This window comes from Peromyscus eremicus, chromosome 1 (genome assembly GCF_949786415.1).
Source record: "Peromyscus eremicus chromosome 1, PerEre_H2_v1, whole genome shotgun sequence".
In the NCBI taxonomy this organism is placed as follows: Eukaryota; Metazoa; Chordata; class Mammalia; order Rodentia; family Cricetidae; genus Peromyscus; species Peromyscus eremicus.
This window is the reverse complement of record NC_081416.1, coordinates 84073289-84094197: the sequence shown is the minus strand read 5'-3', so window position 1 is coordinate 84094197 and position 20909 is coordinate 84073289. Positions and strand designations below refer to the sequence as shown.

Here is a 20909-nt window from a genome sequence, read left to right as displayed (position 1 = left end):
TTAATTCGGAGCTGAGGACCAAACCCAGGGCCTTGTGCTTGCTAGGCAAGCACTCTACCACTAAGCTAAATCCCCAAACCCCAAAAGCAAGTCTTACAGATACAAGAAAATTGAAATAACACCCTACATCCTATCTGATCACCACAGATTAAAGCTGGATTTCTATAATAGAAAGCCTACAAACTCATAGAAATTGAACAGACAAAAAATGGATCAAGACAGAAATTAAGAAACAAATTAAAGCCAGGTGGTGGTGGCACATGCCATTAGTCCCAGCAATTGGGAGGCAGAGGCAGGTAGATCTCTGAGTTCAAGGCCAGCCTGATCTACAAAGCAAGTTCTGGGACAGCCAAAGCTGTTGCACAGAGAAACCTTGTCTTGAAAAACAAAAACAAAAGACAGAACTTAAAAACTTTTTAGAATCGAATGACAATGAAAACACACCGGCAGTGTTGGCACATGCCTTTAATCTCAGCACTTGAGAGGCAGAGCAGGTTGATATCTGAGTTCAAGACCTTCCTTGGTCTACAGAGTGAGTTCCAAGACAGCAAGGGCTACATAGAGAAACTCTGTCTCAAAAAAGGGGGGGGGGAGAAAACACAACAATTACAACATATTCAAATTAATGGGACACAGTGAAGGTGATGCTAAAAGCCAAGTTCATAGGACCAAATGCCTAGATCAAAAAATTAGAGAGATTACATATTAGTAACTGAATAGCACACCTAAAAGCTCTAGAATAAAAAGAAAAAAATCACACCCCAAAAGTAGTAGAAAGCACGAAATAATCAAACTCATGGCTGAAATCAATAAAATATAAACGAAAGACAATACAAAGAATCAATGAAACAAAGAGTTGGTTCTTTGAGAAATAAAAAAGATTGGCAAATCCTTATCCAAATTAACTAAAAAGTGGAAAGAGAAAATCCAAATTAACAAAATTAGAGACCAAAAGGAGAATATAACAACAGACACTGAGGAAATCCAGAAAATCATAAGGACATACTTTAAAAACCTGTACTCTACCAAATTGGAAAATCTAAAAGAAAGGAATAATTTTCTCCATATATATCACCTACAAAAATTAAATCAAGATGAGATAAGCAGTTTAAATAGACCTATAACCCCAAGTGAAATAAAAGCAATAATTAAAAATCAACCAGAAAGAGCCTAGAGTCAGATTCTGAGTTAATTATTCCAGACTTCCAAAAACAATTAACACCAATACTCCTCACATTATTCCACAAAATGGAAACAGAACGAATTTATTATCCTGATACTAAACCACATAAAGACCCAACTAAGAAAGAGAATAACAGACCAATTATCCTTATGAACATAGACATAAAAATTTTCAATAAAATATTTGCAAACCAAATCCAAGAACAAAACAAAAAGAACATCCACCATGATAAAATTGGCTTCATCTCAGAGATGCATGAATGTTTCAACATATGTCAATCAATAAATGTAATCTGATACATAACAGACAGAAAGACAAAACGCACTTGATCATCTTATTAGATGCAGAAAAGGTCTTTGATAAAATCCAATATCTCAAACATTATTAAGGACAAGCCTTAATAATATTCCTCCCAGGGGCCCAGAAGAGAAGCTACAAATGGCGAGAATTATTTTTGGAAAAAGAATCTAAGTACACCAAGCTCTTTGTCCGTCTACTTTATTCCTCTGGGACAAAATCCTATCTACACAGCTACAGTTCTGTTCTCATGCCTAGCTCCTTTCTTGCCTGATTTGTCTCTACCTTTATCTGCTGTCCCCTCTAAGTTCTATCTTAATTCTCTCATCTTAGTTCTGCCCCATCTTGATCTTTCTCATCTCATTCTTACCTATCTGGCTCTTCTTCATCTTTCATCTCATTCTTCTAGTTCTCCATCTAGTTCTTCAGTAAAACTCCTCTCCAGTCAAAATCCTCAAAATCCTCCCCATCTTCCTCAAGTCTCTGAGGTTTACAGTTATATACCCATGCAATAGCAGTGCTCAAGCTAAAGCAAGATCACCAGGCTTGAATTCTTACAGGGTCATAACGGCAGACAAGAGTTTTCCTCAGGCAGTGACCTCAGACTTTCTTTTACAACCCAAAAAGGGAATGGTAAAGGAGGAGGTCAACTGAGAGCTAAAATTGGTTAATATATCAGAAAAAGGGAATTTACTTGCTCAAATTACATTCCTACAAGTGGTTAGGTAAAAATGTTAGGAGTCTATAATGTTAGTAAGGCTGTAAGAAAGGAGGGTCTCAGCTTAAATTGCACAAGAAATAAAGCTATCCACCTGACCTAGGAGACAGGCATTGTTTCCATAAGGGTGTTGTCTTAGTTCAGGAGATCATTTGGCCTTGGATGCTTGATGGGTATTTTAGATAAATACACTGTTAGGAGTTCTTGGAAGCACACATAGCATACAAGAAAATCATTGTAGGAGCCAGCTAATATATATACAAAAGCTAAAATATCACCAAGACTTCTTAAGCCATGGCTTGACCTTTGGAAAAGTCCTTGACTTTTCCAAGTAGTAGCTTTTGTGATAGTAGCTGAATTTCATCACATTTTCCTGTTGCTTGCAGCACCGACACCCCTTTATGATAAAAGTTCTGGAGAGATTATGGAGACAAGGGACATACTTCAATATAATAAAGGCAATTTACACCAAGCCCACAGTCAACATTAACCTTAACAGAGAGAAACTCGAAACACTTCCACTAAAATCAGAAACAAGACAAGGTTGCCACTTTATCGATACCTGTTCCATATAGTACTTGAAGTCTTAGCTAGAGCAATAAGACAACTGAAGAAGATCAAGGGGATACAACAGGAAAGGAAGGAGTCAAAGTATCTTTATTTGCAGGTGATATGATTACATACACATATGACCCCAAGAATTCCACCAGGAAACTCCTCCAGCTGATAAACACTTTCAGCAATGTGCAAGATACAAAATCAGCTCACAAAAACCAGTAGCTTTCCTATATACAAATGACAAATGGACTGAGAAATAAATCGGGGAAATAATACCTTTCACAATAACTTAAAAAAAAATCTTAAGCTAACTCTATTCACACAAATGAAAGACCTGTTTAATACAAACTTAAAGACACTGAAGAAAGAAACTGAAGAAGATATCAGAAGATGGAAAGATCTCCCGTGCTCATAAATTGGTAGGGTTAACATAATAGCCAAAAGCAATACACAGATTCAATGCAATCCTCATCAAAATTCCAACATAATTTTTCACAGAACTTGAAAGGACGATTTTCATCTTCCTATGGAAACACACACACACACACACACACACACACACACACACACACACACACACACAACCACACACAACCACACACACACACACAAACCCAGGATTGCTAAAACAATCCTGAATAATAAATAAAAGAACTGATGGAGGTATCATTATCCCTGTGATGGCTAGATTTGTGTGGATTTGACACAAACTATAGTCATCTGAGTGGAGGGAACCTCTACTGAGAACATGCCTCCATGAGATCAGGCTGTGGGCAAGCCTGTAGAGCATTTTTTTAATTAGAACATTGATGGATGGTGTCACCCCTGGGCTGATGGTCCTGGGTTCTATAAGAAAGCAGGCTGGAGCTGGGCAGTGGTGGTACACTCCTTTAATTCCAAAACTCAAGAGGCAGAGGCAGGCAGAGTGTGAGGCCAGCCTGGTTTACAGAGCAAGTTCTAGGACAGCCAGGGCTACACAGAGAAATCCTGTCCCAAACAACAACAACAACAAACAAACAAACAAAAAACAAGACAAAAGAAGAAGGAGGAGGAGGAGGAGGAGGAGGAGGAGGAGAAAGGAGGAGGAGGAGCAACAATGTAAGAAAGCAGGCTGAGCAAGCCATGATGAGCAAGCCAGTAAGCAGCAACCCCCTCCATGGTCTCTGCATCAGCTCCTGCCTCCAGATTCCTGCCCTGTTTGAATTCCTGTCCTGACTTCCTTCAGTGATGAGCAGTGATATGGAAGTGTAAACCAAAAAAACCTTTCCTCCCCAACTTGCTTTTGGTCATAGTATTTCATCATAGCAATAGAAACCTTTACTAAGACAATCTCCAATCTCAAATTGTACTACAGAACTATAGTAATTAAAACAGCATGGTGTTGGCAAAAACCAAACAAACAAAAAACTAGACATGTTGATCAATGGAATAGAATTGAAGACCCAGAAATAAGTTTACATACCTATGAATACCTGATTTTTGATAAATAAATCAGAAATACACACTAGAAAACAAGACAGCATCTTCAACAAATGTTACTGACCAAACTGGATGTCTGCATATAGAAAAATGCAAATAGATTCATACTATCACCTTGCAGATCAACTCAACCCCAAATGGATCGAAGACCTCAACATAAGGCCAGGTACCCTCAATCTGATAGAAAAGAAAGCGAGATACAGTCTGGAACTCATTGGCACAGGAAAAGCCTTTCTAAATAGAACACCAATAGCACAGGTCCTAAGAACAACAATTAATAAATGGGACTCCATGAAACTAAAAAGCTCTGTACAGCAAAAGACACTGTCATAGGGACAGAGCAGCAGCCTACAGAATGGGAAAAGATTTTTTTAACCAACTATTCATCTGATAGAGGGCTAAAATCTAAAATATAGAAAGAACTAAAACAAAAACAAGCAGATAAAAACTGGACACTAAGAAAACACCCCAATGAAAAATGGGGTACGTGCCAGGCAGTGGTGGTGCATGCCTTCAATACTAGCACCTGGGAGACAGAGGCAGGCGGATCTCTGTGAATTCAAGGCCATTCTGGTCTACAAGGCTCATTCCAGGACAATCAAGATGACACGAATAAACCCTATCTCAAAGAACAAAAAAACCACAACCAAACAAACAAAAAAATGGGGCACAGATCTAAACAAAGAATTCTCCAAAGAGGAAACTCAAATGGCTGAAAAGTACTTAAATAATTGTTCAACATCCTTAGTCATCAGGGAAATGCAAATCAAAACTACTCTGAGATTTCACCTTATACCTGTTAGAAATGGCCAAGATCGATAAAACAAATGAAGGTTATGATATTGAGGATGTGGAATAAGGAGAACACTCATCCCTTGCTGGTGGGAGTGCAGATTTGTACAGCCACTATGGAAATCAGTGTGGGAGTTCCTCAGGAAGATGGGAATTGATCTACCTCAAGATGCAGCTATATCACCCCTAGGCATACACCCAAAGGACACTGTCAGTCAACAGATGAATAGATAAAGAAATTTCGGTACATTTACACAATAGAATATTACTTAGCTGTTAAAAAACAAAATTTGCCGGGCGGTGGTGGCGCACGCCTTTAATCCCAGCACTCGGGAGGCAGAGCCAGGCGGATCTCTGTGAGTTCGAGGCCAGCCTGGGCTACCAAGTGAGTTCCAGGAAAAGGCGCAAAGCTACACAGAGAAACCCTGTCTCGAAAAACCAAAAAAAAAAAAAAACAAAAAAACAAAAAAAAAAAAAAAACAAAATTTGTATGGAAATGGGTGGAGCTAGAAAAAAATTATCCTGAGTAAGATAACCCAGACCTAGAAAGACAAATATGGTAGGTATTCATTTATATGTGGATGCTAGCTTTTAAGCCTTTGATGAGCAGGCTACAATCCATGTAACCACTGAGGTTAGGTATAGAGTAAGTGACTGGTAGAAGGGATCCTCTTCAGGAAGGGAAAATAGAACACATAGTTACAGATGGACGGGGTGGGGTACTAGAATGGGATAATCAAACAGGGAATGGGAGAGAAGAGCAGCATAAGAGAAAGAATTTGGGGAGGAACAGCTAAAACTAAGGGCCATTTGAGGGATTGTATGGAAACATAATATTGTAGAAGCTTCTTAAAATACATACATATACGAAAGAAATCTAGATGGAATCACCAAATAACATCGGAGAGAAAGCCCCAATCAGACACTTATCACCAAATGGAACTTCCACTTCTGGTAATGGGTTACATCTAATCAAGCTGTTGGCTAAAGGGAGCCCGTGGACACCCCCCAAACAACTCAGGCTGTTGCCAGTGTCTGTTGGTTGCTCTCCACAAACTGACGGTGAGGCCCTATTGCCAAAAGACTACGCTTGCATAACTCACTGAATACAGAGAAATCAAGCTGGTGCCTACCTAGAGCTTTACCCCTACTGCCTGCTGTTCATGTACAGGAAGGTGCCCTGCATACTATGAAAGGAGAAAGGAAAACACCAACCCAGCGACAAACCCTTCCATCTGCAATGGTGACCTGTCTGCAAGATATGCTGGTGCAATAAAGAATCCCAGGTTTCCTGGAAACAGATTGCTCTCGTTCTGGTAACCTGTCTAATTCTCTGTCTTCTGGTGAAGTTCTGCCAGTAGGTGAAAAGTTTGGGGTTTGGAGTTTAAAGGGAACACTGAGGTAGGTTGCTCTTTCTGAGTAAGAGATTTATTAGGTTAGTTTTTGGTTTTGGTTTTTTTCGAGACAGGGTTTCTCTGTGTAGTTTTTGGTGCCTGTCCCGGATCTCATTCTGTAGACCAGGATGGCCTCGGACTCACAGAGATCTGCCTGGTTCTGCCTCCCAAGTGCTGGAATAAAAGTCATATGCCACCGCCACCTGGCTAGATTAGTTATTAACAATATAGATAAGTAGGCAGACAGCAGCATTTCAGGGACCCTAAGGAGCGTTCAGACACATGGGGGCGAGCAGGGCCACTTCTTAGACGTTTTAGAGCCCAGGAGAGAAAATAGATTGGAAAGTTGCCAGGTGCTGGCCTACAGTTTGTCAATGCTGGGTGTAACCAGAGAGTGTTCAAAGAATATTAGGTTATCCATATACATCTTTCCTGGCCAGCTATTACTAAGGGTCTATAGGGTGGGTAAGGCAAGAGTATAGAGAAACCAAATTACTACAGTTACTGGAATTATCATAGTTCAAAATGGAGAAGCTTTATGAAGTGCTGGGGCCCTGGCTAACAGTAGGAGTCACTCCCAGATGGAAGAGTAGGAGAGGGAAGTCTGAGTGCTTATTGTACAACTTCTTCTCTGAGGCTTTCTCCATTAAACATTAGGCCCTTTCTCAATGCTCTGTGGGTCTAAGAACACTAAAGGCTCCCTACCTCCCCTGACCCCCTACTCCTGGCATATTTCAGTATCCTCGCTGAGGTTCCCATACCCATAGTCAGACCTCTGAAATAGGGCCTTTAAGATGTCCTCTTCCAATTTCCTTCCTTGAGCCTTCCACCTGTTTCCTAAAAGTGTCTGCCAATGAACCCACCCCCAACGGAGCCATCACTGGTCCCCAAACTGGGAGGACAACAGGAAAGGTTGTGTTATCAGCACCCCAGGCACTTATTGCATCTGGTCACAGACACAGTAGAGGTCTTCTACAGAGAATAGAGACATGACAGGGCCAGTTGCTGGAGGAACTGGGAAAGAGGAAGGAAGGGAAGGAGAACCTGAATGGGGAGATGTTGTTGGTTGTTTTTGCTCTTTTGGGGGACCCACCACCCAGCTCCCAAATAAATCACACATGGAGGCTTATTCTTAATTATAAATTCCTGGCCTTTTGCTTGGCTTGTTTCTTGCCAGCTTTTCTTTTTTTTTCTTTTTCTTTTCTTTTTTTTTCCCCCCAGACAGGGTTTCTCTGTGTAGTTTTGCACCTTTCCTGGAACTCACTTGGTAGCCTAGGCTGGCCTCGAACTCACAGAGATCTGCCTGGCTCTGCCTCCCGAGCGCTGGGATTAAAGGTGTGTGCCACCACCGCCCGGCCTTGCCAGCTTTTCTTACCTTAAATTGTCCCATCTGTCTTTTGCCTCTGGGCTTTTCCCGTTCTCTTACTTCTATACACCTTTCTTTCTTACTCCATTGCTGGTTGCATAGCTGGATGGCTGGCCCCTGATGTCCTCCTCCTTCTCTCACTCCTAGATCTTTCTTTTCTCCCCAGATTTCTCCTCCTGTTTATTCTCAATGCCTGTCAGCCCCACCTATCCTTTCTTCTGCCTTGCTTTTGGCCATTCAGTTCTTTATTAGACCATCAGGTGTTTTAGACAGGCAAAGTAACACAGCTTCACAGAGTTAAACAAATGCAACATAAACAAAAGCAACACACTTTAATATTCCCCAACAGAGAGATAGATGCCTCAACCTCTCTTTCTTCTCATGACCTGTGATATAATAAGAAATATATGTTTGGTCTGTTCGTTTGTTTTTGAGACAGGGTCTCACTGTATTACCCTGACTAGCCTAGAACTCAGAGATTTTCCTGCCTCTGCCTCCTGAGTGATGGAATTAAAGGTGTGTGCCACCATACCAAACACATGTTTAATCTTTTTTTTTTTTTTTTCTGAGACTGGATTTCTCTGTGTGTAGTCCTGGCTGTCCTGGAACTCCTTCGGTAGAGGGACACAGAGAGAGACACGGGGAGAGAGAGAGACCAAGGAGAGAGAGAGAGAGAGAGAGAGGAGAGAGAGCATGGAGAGAGACCGCAGAGAGTGTGGGGGTGCACTTCCAGCTTTTAGGATGCCCACTGATGTTGTAATAAGGCACCAGATGAGACCCTGAGCTGCGCATATACAGAATCCTTCCAGTAAATGTAAGAAATCTCAGTTTAGAACCAGCAAGATGAGACAATAGGTGAAGGCGCTTGCCTAATGACCTGGACCCACAGGGTGGAAAGAGACAACCAACCCCAACAAGCTGTCCTTTGTACCACAAGTGATCCACAAATACACTGTGGCATGTGCACACTGTGCACACACACATTAATAACAAAATGTAATAAAAAATTTTAAACCCCTCAATTTATTAATGGAAAGTGAAAAATACAAGATTCTCAGGGCTTGTGATGGATATCTGACATAGGGACAGCATTGGGGCACTGAACCCCTTAGCCTGTGGGCTGCACTAACTCAGTGTCCAAAGTGAATTGAATCATAGGACACCTGGTTGGTTGGATCATGGATAAACATGAATGTATCTGGTGTCACACATTTTCAGCACAGAAGCAGCTCATCCCCCCACCCAGTCTCAAGCCTATGACTGATGATCTGAACCTAGCCAAAGCCAGTTCAATGGAAGATGCTAACTTCAGGGTACATCAGGGCTATCTAACATGGGCTACAGGGGTATGACTCTGAATACAAAACATGCCAGGACCTGGGCTGGAAAAGAACACTGTACCATAAAGCAACACACTTGAGATGCTCAGTGAAAGAATTTGACAAACCCAAGTGTGGATTGGGCTTCTCAAGGGGGAGCTGGAATTAGTGTCTTTGCGTTAGCCTCACACACTTAGTGGCTCTCAAGTTGCCCTCAAACAGCTGCCAAGACATTCCCCTCATTTTCCCTTTGATCACCGGGATTGTAGAGAGGCTCCAGAGGTGCCTCAGATCAGCCTCTGATAAGGAAAAGCCAGGGGCCACTAGATTTGCACATAGGGTTTAGGGAGTGCCTTTTACTGTGAAGGGGGGTTCTAGTGAGATTCCTAGGAAACTAAAGGCTGACAGCTGGGGAGGGAGAAAGGCCTTAAGCAAATGTTAATTGACTTGGAGTTCTTGATTCTTACCTACTTAGAGAGGCCTCAGCCAGGCTCCTACAATGATGGGCTGGAGATGTGGTTCAGTTAGAGTTTGCCTAGCGTTTGCTAGGTCCTGGGTCCCATCTGTGCGCGCGCGCACACACACACACACACACACACACACACACACACACTGTAGTAGAATATTTTAAGGTGTGTTACTTTTGTTTTATTGCATTTGTTTAACTCTGTGAAGCTGTGTTACTGTGTCTGTGTAAAACACCTGATGGTCTAATAAAGAATGCAAGGCAGGAGAGAGAATAGGCTTGCGGGGTGGGGAGTGGGGGTGGCGGCAAGCAGAGAGTATATATAGAAGGAGAAAACTGGGAGGAAAGATCTAAGATCTAGGAGCCAGAGAAGGAGAAGGATTCCAGGGGCCAGCTACACGGCTACACAGCAAGTCACAGAGTAAGAGTAAGATTTACAGAAGTAAGAGAACGGGAAAAGCCCAGAGGCAAAAGAGAGCTGGGACAAGTTAAGGAGAGCTGGCTAGAAACTAAGCCAAGCTAAGGCTGGGCGTTCATAAGTAATAATAAGCCTCCATGTGTGATTTATTTGGGAGCTGGGTGGTGGGCCCCCCACAAAAGAGTAAAATACCACCAACACACACAGATACACAGGACCCTGGGAACTGAGCCTGTAAAATATGGCTAGTTTGCCTTGGGATGAGCAAAATGTGGAATCATATGTTCTGCCCAAAATTCTGCCTACTGTGAAGATTTTCTTTTACCACTATCCTCCAGGGTGGTCTCCAAAAGGGGTTTTAATGCTGCATCTGACAGCTTTCTGGGTGGTGACTGCATAACCTGTAGTACCATCAGTTAACCCGACCCTCATCTTCTCTTCCTTAGTCAACTGCACACAGGCTACATGCAAACCCAGCATCCCTGCATACAGGGATTTGACTGTACACAAGTTTGGTGCTCTGGAGTCAAACACTCACAGATTCAGAGTGACAAGTGCACTTATTTTGCTTGTAATCTTTGAAACTTTTAAACTCTGCTTTGGTCATCTTTTGATCATAGGCTGTTAGGTGGATGGGGGACAGAGGTATTATAAGAATAATAGACATTGTGCTGCTTCCAGAAGGGAATGTTTCAATACAGAGGAAACAGATACACACAGGCACCTGACAGGCTCCCCAACTTCTTTTGACCTAGGAGTCCTACTTTCATATCTTATGGGGCTACATTCCAACAAATGGAATTTGGAGACCACTGTTACAAATGGATGCTGATGTTTTGAATAGAGAGGAGAAATGCTTATGCTAAGAACCAGACAGTCTTACCTTTATTTTCTGATTTATTTCTTCAAACCCTGGTGCCTGTTATGTGATGGGAGAGATGATGGATGGATCATCAAGTCATTTATTTGGAGCTGGAATATAAGGAACCTAGAGCAAGAAACCCTCAGGTTTCCTGATGAGGAAACTGGGGTTCAGGGAAATAAAGTACGCTGCCCATGGTCTCCAAGAGCACCAGAGTCTGATAAATTAGAAAGCTGGAGAAAATTTTAAAAAAGATGGTTGAAACAGAAACTGACCCAGAAACTTCTACCTCCACTGTGTCCTGTCTGTTTGACATCCCTCACCAATTATCTGAGCACCTCGAGGGGAAATCATCTTTCCCAGGAGGGCTACAAAGATACACATGGCTCTTTCACAAAACATATGGGCAAAGGTGGAGCTTTCTCATGCATTCAGCTGCAGAGGCCCCCCAGCATTCCAGAGGGACAAGGGTATTGTGAACATTCACACCAGACTTCTTCATGTGTGTGTTTATGTATGTACCTGTGTGTATGATTGCATACAGAGGACTGAGGTGGATGTTAGGTGTCTGCCACCAGAGCTTTCCTTCTTATCTTTTGAGATGAGGTCTCTCACTGACCCCAGGTTGATGGCTGACTAGACTGGCTGGCCAGCGAGCTCCAGGTGTCACCCTGTCTCTCTGTCCCCCATTACTGTCTGCCTGTGTTAGGGTTAGGAACACTGACAACCACATTAGGCGTTTATGTGGGTTTTTCACATCTGAACTCAGATCCTCATTGTGCTTCAAGCATTTTATAGACAGAGAACTCTGTCCCCAGCCCTTGAATGTCTTCTTTAAAAAAAAAAAAAAGTGTGTGTGTGTGTGGGGGTGGGGGTGTGCATATAAGTTCACACATGTGTAGAGGTCAAAAGAGGACATTGGGTAGTCTGTATCACTCTCCACCTTATTTCTTTAAGATAGGGTCTCTCATTGAACTTGGAGCTAGGCTGATGGCCTGTAAGCCTCAGTTATCCGTCAGTCACTATCTCCTGCAGCACTGGGGTTACAGGGACGGCCATGCCCAGCTTTGTTTGTGGTTCTGGGTATTTAAATTCGGGTCTTCTCACTTATGCAGCAATTGCTCTTACCCGCTGAGCCATCTCCCCAGGCCCCCTGGAATTCTTTGTAGTAAAGAGGGCATCATTCAAAGAACTTCCCTGGCCTGGAGCTTTGTGTGTGTTCCTCCTCCTCTACCTCCTCCCCACTCAGATCCTTCCCCCTTCCTCCTTTTGTGCACCCCAGACAAGTGCTTTACTATTGAGCTATATACACCCCTAGCCTGTCATCTTCTGAGTTCATGTCCTCACAATATGGACCTTCTGACAAGTAAACGTGGTTTGGGATTGGCTTCTCCACAGAGTCCTTTGAAGAATTTGGCAACTTGGCTGACCTCCACTTGGGACTCATTTTCACACCTCTCAGAACAGCACCAGCAGTTAGGGACCAAGTGTTCAAATACATGCGTCTATCGGGGACAGCCCACATCCAGACCATAACCACATGTATGAGATATCTACAGAGACAGTAAGTTGGGAGCTGTTTATATAAGAACGTGGCCTGAAGACACACATTTGAGAGTTGTTAGCCTAAAGCTGGTATGTTTACTTATTTATCGTGTGCGGAGGGGTGCACATTCTTATGCATGTGTGGCGGTCAGAGGACAACTTGCCAGAGTCAGTTCTCTCCTTCCACCGCGTGGACACTGAACAGAATTCAGGTTGTTTGAATTGGCCGGCAAACACCTTCACCCTCTGAGCTGTCTCCCTGGCCCTAGAGATGACACTTCTAAAGATGAAAATGAAAGTAACTTTAGAGAGGATTGACTCCAGGAAATGAGAAGTTATACGGTAGTGTGTGTGTGTGTGTGTGTGTGTGTGTGTGTGTGTGTGTGTGTGGTGTGGTGAGCGCACGCATGCGCGTGCAGCTCAACAAATTGAAAAACCTCAGGATCATCCATCTTTAAAGTCCTTAAACATCCCTAGCCCCCCATCCCTCCAAGCAGGAGCACTCGTTCCTTGGTGGCTCTGTAGTCTTCTAATTAATTCTGCCGCAGAGTCTCTTTCCCAGGAGGAAAGCCTTTTACCATCAGCAGTTTAAAGGAGAAACCAGGCGCTGTCATGTCTGCTGTGTTCCTCCACCAGGTGCCTCCTCTGACTGGCAGTTACACAATATTTAGGCCACTCTAGAGCCTGAATAGGCGTTTCCAGATCTTCCCTGGGGAAAGGAGCCAGTGGCTGCTGTCTCTATGGGAAAACCAACCCTGAGGTCAAGCTTTTAGAACCCAACCTGCAACTTACAAGGTAGGCCACCAAGTGCTTCTAATCAGAAGCACCCCTACTCCCAGGACTTGACAACATCAGTTAAGGTCAATAGTATCCATGGAGTCACCTAGGGTCTGAACATGCCTCCTCCTTTTGCCTCATCTGTTGAAAATGGGCTCCCAGGATGATGTTTTAGAACAGTGGTTCTCAACCTTCCTGATGCTGTGACCCTTAATATAGTTCCTCATGTTGTGGTGACCCCTACCCGTACAATTATTGTTTTTCTTAAGATTTATATATTTTTATTTTATGTGCATTGGTGTTTTGCTTGAATGTGTGTCTGTGTGAGGATGCAAGATTCCCTGGAACCAGAGTCACAGACAGTTGTGAGCTACCATGTGGATGCTGGGAATTGAACCCAGGCCATCTGTAAGAACAGCCAGTGCTCTTCAGTGCTGAGCCATCTCTCCAGCCCCCATAAAATTACTTTTGTTGCTACTTCATAACTGTAATTTTGCTACTGTTATGAATCATAATGTAAATATCTGATATGCGACCCCTGTGAAAGGATCTTTTAACTGCCCCCCCAGGGGGGTCATGACCCATAATTTGAGAACCACTGTTTTAGGAGGCAAGGTTTTTGGGGATTGGAGATGTAGCTCAGTTTGCAGAGTGCTTGCCTAACATACAGGAAGCCCTGGTTCACTCCTAAGCACTGGATAACCCCTGTTATCCAGTGGTAGTGCATCCCTGTAATCCTAGCACTTGAGAGGTGGAGGCAGCAGTGATCATGTCATGGGAACTGAGTCTTCATGAAGAGGATCAGGCCTCACACCTGTAGCTGCTCTTCCCACTCTGTGACAGAAAATATGACAGGAAAAATGGAGGAGAGATTTGCGTGGGCTTACAGTTTGAGCAGTCATGATGTATCACAGCAGAGAAAGCACAGCGGAGTTCACAGTGGTGAGAGCATGTCTGCAACTCCTCAAACCTCCACAGAGCAGGAAGCAGAGGAGAGAGGGTGAGCTTGGGTTAGAAACCCACAAGGCCAGACTCCAGTGATCCACTTCCTGTAGCTATGCCCACATCCTAAGGGTCCACAACCTTCCTAAACAGTGCCACTACATGGAGACCATGTGTTCAAACACTTGGACCTATGGGGGACATTTTGTATTTAACCCATTACACCGTCCACTGTGGGAAGGTATGGTATGAAAGTTGTAGGAGTGAGCCCTCCTCAGACTTTGAATCTACTGGCATCTTGATGTTGGGCTTTCTAGACTCTAGAACTCTGGGAAATGAACTTCTGTTGTTTGTAAGCCCCAACCTATCCCAGTCTATGGCATCATGCTATAGCAGACCACACAAAGACAAGCATCTACAGGTATGTATGTTTCTCTGTTCCTTTTGTTTACTTGTTTAATGAGTCTGGGTCCAGCTGCTTTTTTTGTTTGTTTTTAAACAGAGCCCCACTACATAGCCTGGCTAGAACTAGTTATGTAGACCATGCTAGTCCCAAATTCACAGAAATACACCTGCCTCTATCTCCCAAGCTCTAGGTTTATAAACTTGAACCATCACCTGGGCCTTGTTTGATCCACAGCTCTTGACAGACAGGGAGCTCATCTTGTCATAGGCTTGATGGGGTGTGGAGGCCCACAAAGGTTTCCTAGTGAGATCTGAGCTTGCTTTACCCAGCAGAGCTGCATTAGAAGATGGCTTGACCATTGTGCATGGTTACCAGTTGATTGGAAAGGGTCTGCACTTGGCTGTGCTGGGGGGAGGTCTTTTGCTTCACCCCTTGGCATTCCTATAAATAGCCCTTTAGAAGAGACAGAAGGGGCCTGTGGATAAGGATTCAAGCCCTCCCGAGGCTATCCTGTGTCTGTCTTTTTCTCTCCCCTCTATTCCTCTATCTAAATCTCTTATCCCTCACTCCTCAAGAGTACCCTGGGGTAAAATGTGGGAGCCAGTCTCCCAACTGGTCTCCCATAATGGGTAGGTGCTGTTATTCATTAGCACTGCTCTGATAAAAGCACTATGACCCAGAGTGATTATCCTAATTGACACTGCCTTGCTGGGGATGTCTTTCTGTGTGCTGTGAATGTGTTTCTCTTTAAAAGTAGGTTCATTAACCTACCCTTTCATCCTATTATAACTATACCCTATATTTCTATATCATAAGGGGAAGTGCTGTGGATATCACTCTGTATGCTGTGAATGTGTTGCTCTGATTGGTTAATAAAGTGCTGATTGGCCATCAGCCAGGCAAGAAGTATAGGCGGGACAAAGAGAGAAGAGAATTCTGGGAAGAGGAAGGCTGAGTGAGGAGTCGCCAGCCAGAGACAGAGGAAACAAGATGTAAAGATAATGGTAAGCCACGAGCAACGTGGCAAGGTATAGACACACACGCACACATATTCAAGAGAGGCACAGCTGCACCTGTACAACCATGTAGTAGATTCACAGAATGGGTAGAACTGGATTTTGAAGGAGCCCTGGGTTATCGTTACAGGTCATTACAGAATTGGCTTCGGGTAAACTATGGCCTCAGGAGTGTTTTCTCTGGAATCCAAATTCTGCAGGGAAAAAAAAAGAGGGGGCATTAGTTCCCCAAATTTATAAATTGGGAAGTCCCAAAGGAAAGTCCAGAAAGTGCTCTAACATCTATCTATCATCTATCTATCTATCTATCTATCTATCTATCTATCTATCTATCTATCTATCATCTGTCTGTCTGTCTGTCTGTCTCACTCTCTTGAGATCTGCAACAATAGACCCACACTCTCAGAGGCCACCAAGGGGGGAAAGATGAGTTCAGGGCTTCTCTTAGCCCCATAGGCTCCTGGGAAACTCCTGTAAGCCTTTGATAAATTTTGTAATCTCCAACGGTCAAACTCCTTTATTTTGTGTATTTATTCACTTATTTATTTGACAGGATTTCATGTATCCAAGGTTGGCCTTGAAACTGTTCTGCAGCTGAGAATCTTGAATTTAAAAGAAAATTTTTTTTGAATTTTAATTTTTTGTTTTTGAGACAGGGTTTCTTTGTGTAGTCCTGGCTGTCCTGGAAATAGCTCTCTAGACCAAGCTGGCCTCGAACTCACAGAGATCCTCTTGCCTCTGCCTCCTGAGTGTTGGGCTTTAAGGCGTGGGCCACCACCTCCAGGCTGACTTTGAACTTTTGATCCTCCAGTCTCTATCCTCTGAGTACTGGGAATGCAGATGTGAGCCATCTCATTCAGATTTAGCTTTACTTTTGAGAAAGAGTTTTGTTATGTAGCCCAGACTGGACTCAAACTTCGATTCTGTCTGCCTCTGCATCTTGAAAGCTAGGGTTACAGGTGTGCACCATCACACCTAATGACATCACTTATTTTCAGTTTGAGAAAACTGAGACCCAAGACTGTAAACGACTTCCTCTGAGTGATCAGGTGTCCTCAGACCCCAGCTCTAGCCACTTTCCACACCACTGCCCCATGTCATGACTGCACACTAGTACCCAGGGACAGGAGTGATGCAGGCTTAAAGACCCCACGGAGACAAAAACCACTTACCACTCTCAAATGGGGCGTGGGGGTTGGGGGTGACACATGCCTGTAAACAGGTGGAGGCAGGAGGCTAAAAATAAGTTTGAGGCCAGCCTGGGTGACATGAGACTCTGTCTCAAAGCAAAAATAAAACACAACCAACCACCACCACCACCACCAGAAACCCATCCCGCCCCCATCACTTTCAAGCAAAGGGCAAAAACAACCAACTAAGCCTAGAGACCAAATTAACATGAAAGGATCGTCAGTTAAAAACTTCCAGAACAATAAGATTTCTGGCTTCTTCTTTCTTCTTTCTTCTTCCTTCTTCTTTCTTCTTTCTTCTTCTTCTTTCTTCTTCCTTCTTCTTTCTTCTTTCTTCTTCTTCTTTCTTCTTCTTCTTCTTCTTCTTCTTCTTCTTCTTCTTCTTCTTCTTTTTCAGAAAGCACCAAATGGCAAATGACACCTGAACAGCAAGAGGGCCCAGAGGACCTGGAAGCCCAGGATTTGGGAGTTGCAGCAGCAGCAGCAACAGAGAAGGATTAGGTAGCAGTTTTAGGAGGTCATGGTTGAGGTGGAAGCTGGGGGTGTGGGGTTTGTAAAGGTAAAGGAGCTGAGGCAAGGAGTGGATCCTCGTCACCAAGCTGGTTCACATGGTTAAGGACATGAAGACTAAGGCCCTGGAGATCTACCCGTTCTCTTTGCCCATTCAGGAACCCAAGATTATTGACTTCTTCCTGGATGCATCCCTAAAAGATGACGTTCTAAAGATCATGCCAGTGCAGAAGCAGACTAGGGCTGGCCAGTGGACCAGGTTCAAGACTTTTGTCCCTTTGGGGGAAGACAATGGTCATGCTGGTCTTGGTGTTAAGTGCTCCAAGGAGGTAGCCACTGTCATCTGAGGGGCCATCATCTCAGCCAAGCTGTCCACTGTCCCTGCGTGGAGAGGCTACTGGGGGAGCACAGTTGGCAAGCCCCATTGTGGTGGTTTGAAAGAAAATGGCTCCTATGGGGAGGGGCACTATTAGGAGGTGTGGCTTTGTCGGAGTGGGTGTGGCCTTGTTGGAGGATGTATGCTGCTGTGGGAGTGGGCTTTGAGGTCTCCTATGCTCAAACTATGCCCAGTGTGGACACAGACTGCTTCTGCTCCCTGCGGATCAAGATGTAGAACTCCTAGCACAATGTCAGCCTGCATGCCATCTGCCATGATGATAACGGATAATGGACTATAAGCTAGCCACAACTAAATGTTTTCCTTTAAAGAAAGAATTGTCAGAGATGGAGAGATGGCTCAGAGGTTAAGAGTGCTGACTGTTCTTCCAGAGAACCCAGGTTCAATTCCCAGTATTTACATGGTGCCTTAAAACTGCCTGTAACTCCAAAATCTGACACCCTTGCACAGAAGTACATGCAAGCAAAACACCAATGCACATTAAAAAGAAAAAGAAAAAGAAATTGTGTCTCTTCACAGTAATAGAAACCCTAACTAAGACACCCATACTGTTCCAGGCAAAGTAATAGGCCTCTGTGTCTCTGTGTTGGTGTGTCTTATCCCTGCCCCAGAGGCTCTGCTCTGTAGATGTAACCAACCATCTTATTAAATAAGAAACACAGAACCAATGCAAAGAAGAAAGCCAAGAGATCAGAGCTAAGAGCCTTACCAGCCTGCTGCAGCTAGCCTCTTCAGCCAAGAGACCTCTCCGAAAGAGAGCTACTTCCTGTCTGTTTGTCTTTATATAGACTTTCTGTTCTGCCTTCTCATTGGTTGTAAACCCAACCACATGACCGCCTCGTCACTGTCCGTTGTACAGCCCTCCAGGTCTTCTATGGCATTGAGATTAAAGGCGTGTGTCTCCAATGCTGGCTGTATCCTTGACCATGCAGAGATCTACCTAGCTCTGCCTACCAAGTGTTGGGATTAAAGGCGTGCACCACCACCGCCCAGCTTTTGCTATGGCTCTAATAGCTCTGACCCCCGGGCAACTTTATTTATTAGCATACAATTAAAATCACATTTCAGTACAAATAAAATACCACCATACTGCTCTTGTGCCCAAGAAGGCACTGATGATGGTTGATATTGATGACTGCTACACAGCAGCCAGAGGCTGCACTGATACCCTGGGCAACTTTGCCAAGGCCACCTTTGATGCCATCTCTAAGACTTACAGCTACCTGACCCCAGACCTCTGGAAAGAGACTGTGTTCACCAAGTCTCCTTATCAGGAATTCACTGACCATCTTGTGGAAACCCATACCAGTGTCTCTGTTCAGGGGCCCCAGGCCCCAGCTGTGGCCAGTACATAATGGTTTTTGTTTGTTTGTTTTTTTGTTTTTCGAGACAGGGTTTCTCTGTGTAGCTTTGCGCCTTTCCTGGAACTCACTTGGTAGCCCAGGCTGGCCTCGAACTCACAGAGATCCGCCTGGCTCTGCCTCCCAAGTGCTGGGATTAAAGGCGTGAGCCACCACCGCCCGGCACATAATGGTTTTTAAACAAACAAACAAATAAACAAAAAAGTGAATTAAATATGTTAAAAATAAATAAAAATAATAATAATAATGTTTCTGCTGTCCTCGATCACATGTTTCGCCCCTTCCATTGGGGGCTCTTTCCGTGTGTTTAAGGAAATCCTTCATTCAGGTGCAACTTTGTTTCAATTCTGAGTCAGCCTTGAAAGTCAGTTTCACTTTCAAATCCCTGCGTAGTAGTCTGGTACAAGGTTGAGTAAGAGTGCGAAGGGAAAACTGGAGGGTGGGGCAGGGTGGGGCGAGTGAGAAATAGCTTGTTCTGAGGACACCGCCAGGGAGTAACAGGCGGTAATTAATAACATGGCGGCCAGAGTCACACTCCCAATGTTGTAATTAAAGGGCTTCCTCCTCGTGGCTTACTCTCTAGGGCCCCCTGGAGGCACTCATGGACTTTAACTTTTCTGTTTGAAGCTGTTCACATCCATTGGTGGCGACAGGAAGGCCAGGTCCTCAGAGAATCAGACAATAACAATAACACAAACCCAACAATAACCACCCCTGGGCGGCTGGACTGGCTTCAGTAAGTTTGTACATCAGAAAGTTCCAGACACATCTCAGACTGAATTTTTATAGCCTAGGCCAGGGCTTTTGTCAAGAGAGTGGGGTCTGGAGAGAGCAGCTTCAAGATTAGCATATATAGAAGCCAATTAATAGAAGATAGCAAAACCTTCCCTAGGTGGACTACATGCAACAGACGGAGCATGTGAGAGAAAAATCTGAGCTACACAAACTCGGGAGTGCTGTATAGGTAACTACAAAGGGTGGGGAGCCTCATGGCCCAGAACTTTTGAGTGAATACGTCTTTCCTGTTCTCTGGTCCACTCCCACTCCCCCGACTGCCTTTCTGTTTCTTAATAAACTGTTTCTGTTTCTATGAATATTATTAACCATTTATCTGTTATGTACCTGGGATGCAGGGACATGGGAACTCAGCAGATACCCCTAGGACTCTGATCCACACCCGAAACATTTTCATATTTTAGTGTATCAGGAGGGTTGCCCAGGTTAATGTGCAGTCTGCCTGAGCCCTGGGACCAGGCCTGGGATTCTGAATTTCTCCTGAGCGCTCAGATGATGCTGTTATTGCGGCTCAGGGTGGTGGGTCCTAAGGTAGACTTGCAAGAATTACCGACAGTACTGATGCCTGGGTCTTAGCTTTGGGTTGGTAAGGAAGATGGACCATTAGGATTGTTCAGTGCTCCCAAGAAGATTCTGGTGTGAAGTAGGGTCTGATATACATTAGCTTGAGGCAGTAGCTCTCCAGTGTCAGAGAAAACAGTCTGAGGGACTAGGCATGCAGCTTGATTGGCAGAGTGCCTACTTCACATACAGGAAGCCCTGGGCTCTATCCTCAGCACCAAATAAACACCTGGCAAGGTGGCACACCTGTAACCCCAGTACTTGGGACATAGAGACAAGAGATCAATGTCATCCTCAACCACATAGTGAATTTGAGAGCAGCCTGAGTTACAAGAGACCCTGTTACAAACAGAGTCAAGTAGATTAGTTTAAAAAAAAAATGGTAGCTAGCCTGCTCTCCTGAGATGATTCAGAAGGCCTGGGCATGGCTTAAGGGTCTTCATTTCTAACAGGGTACTGCTGAAGCTGCCAGTCGTGAAGGGGTTCACACAGAGAGACTGCTGAGTATCACTGTGCAACCAATGGTAATCAGTCGGTGGCCTCTGTAAGACTTACTA

General features: G+C 44.1%; 1 pseudogene; it reads left to right on the top strand.

The window, feature by feature from the left end:
• LOC131908018 (small ribosomal subunit protein uS5-like) overlaps nt 1-18990 on the top strand; it is a 42043-nt pseudogene extending 23053 nt beyond the window's left edge.
• The last annotated feature ends 1919 nt before the right edge of the window (nt 18991-20909 follow it).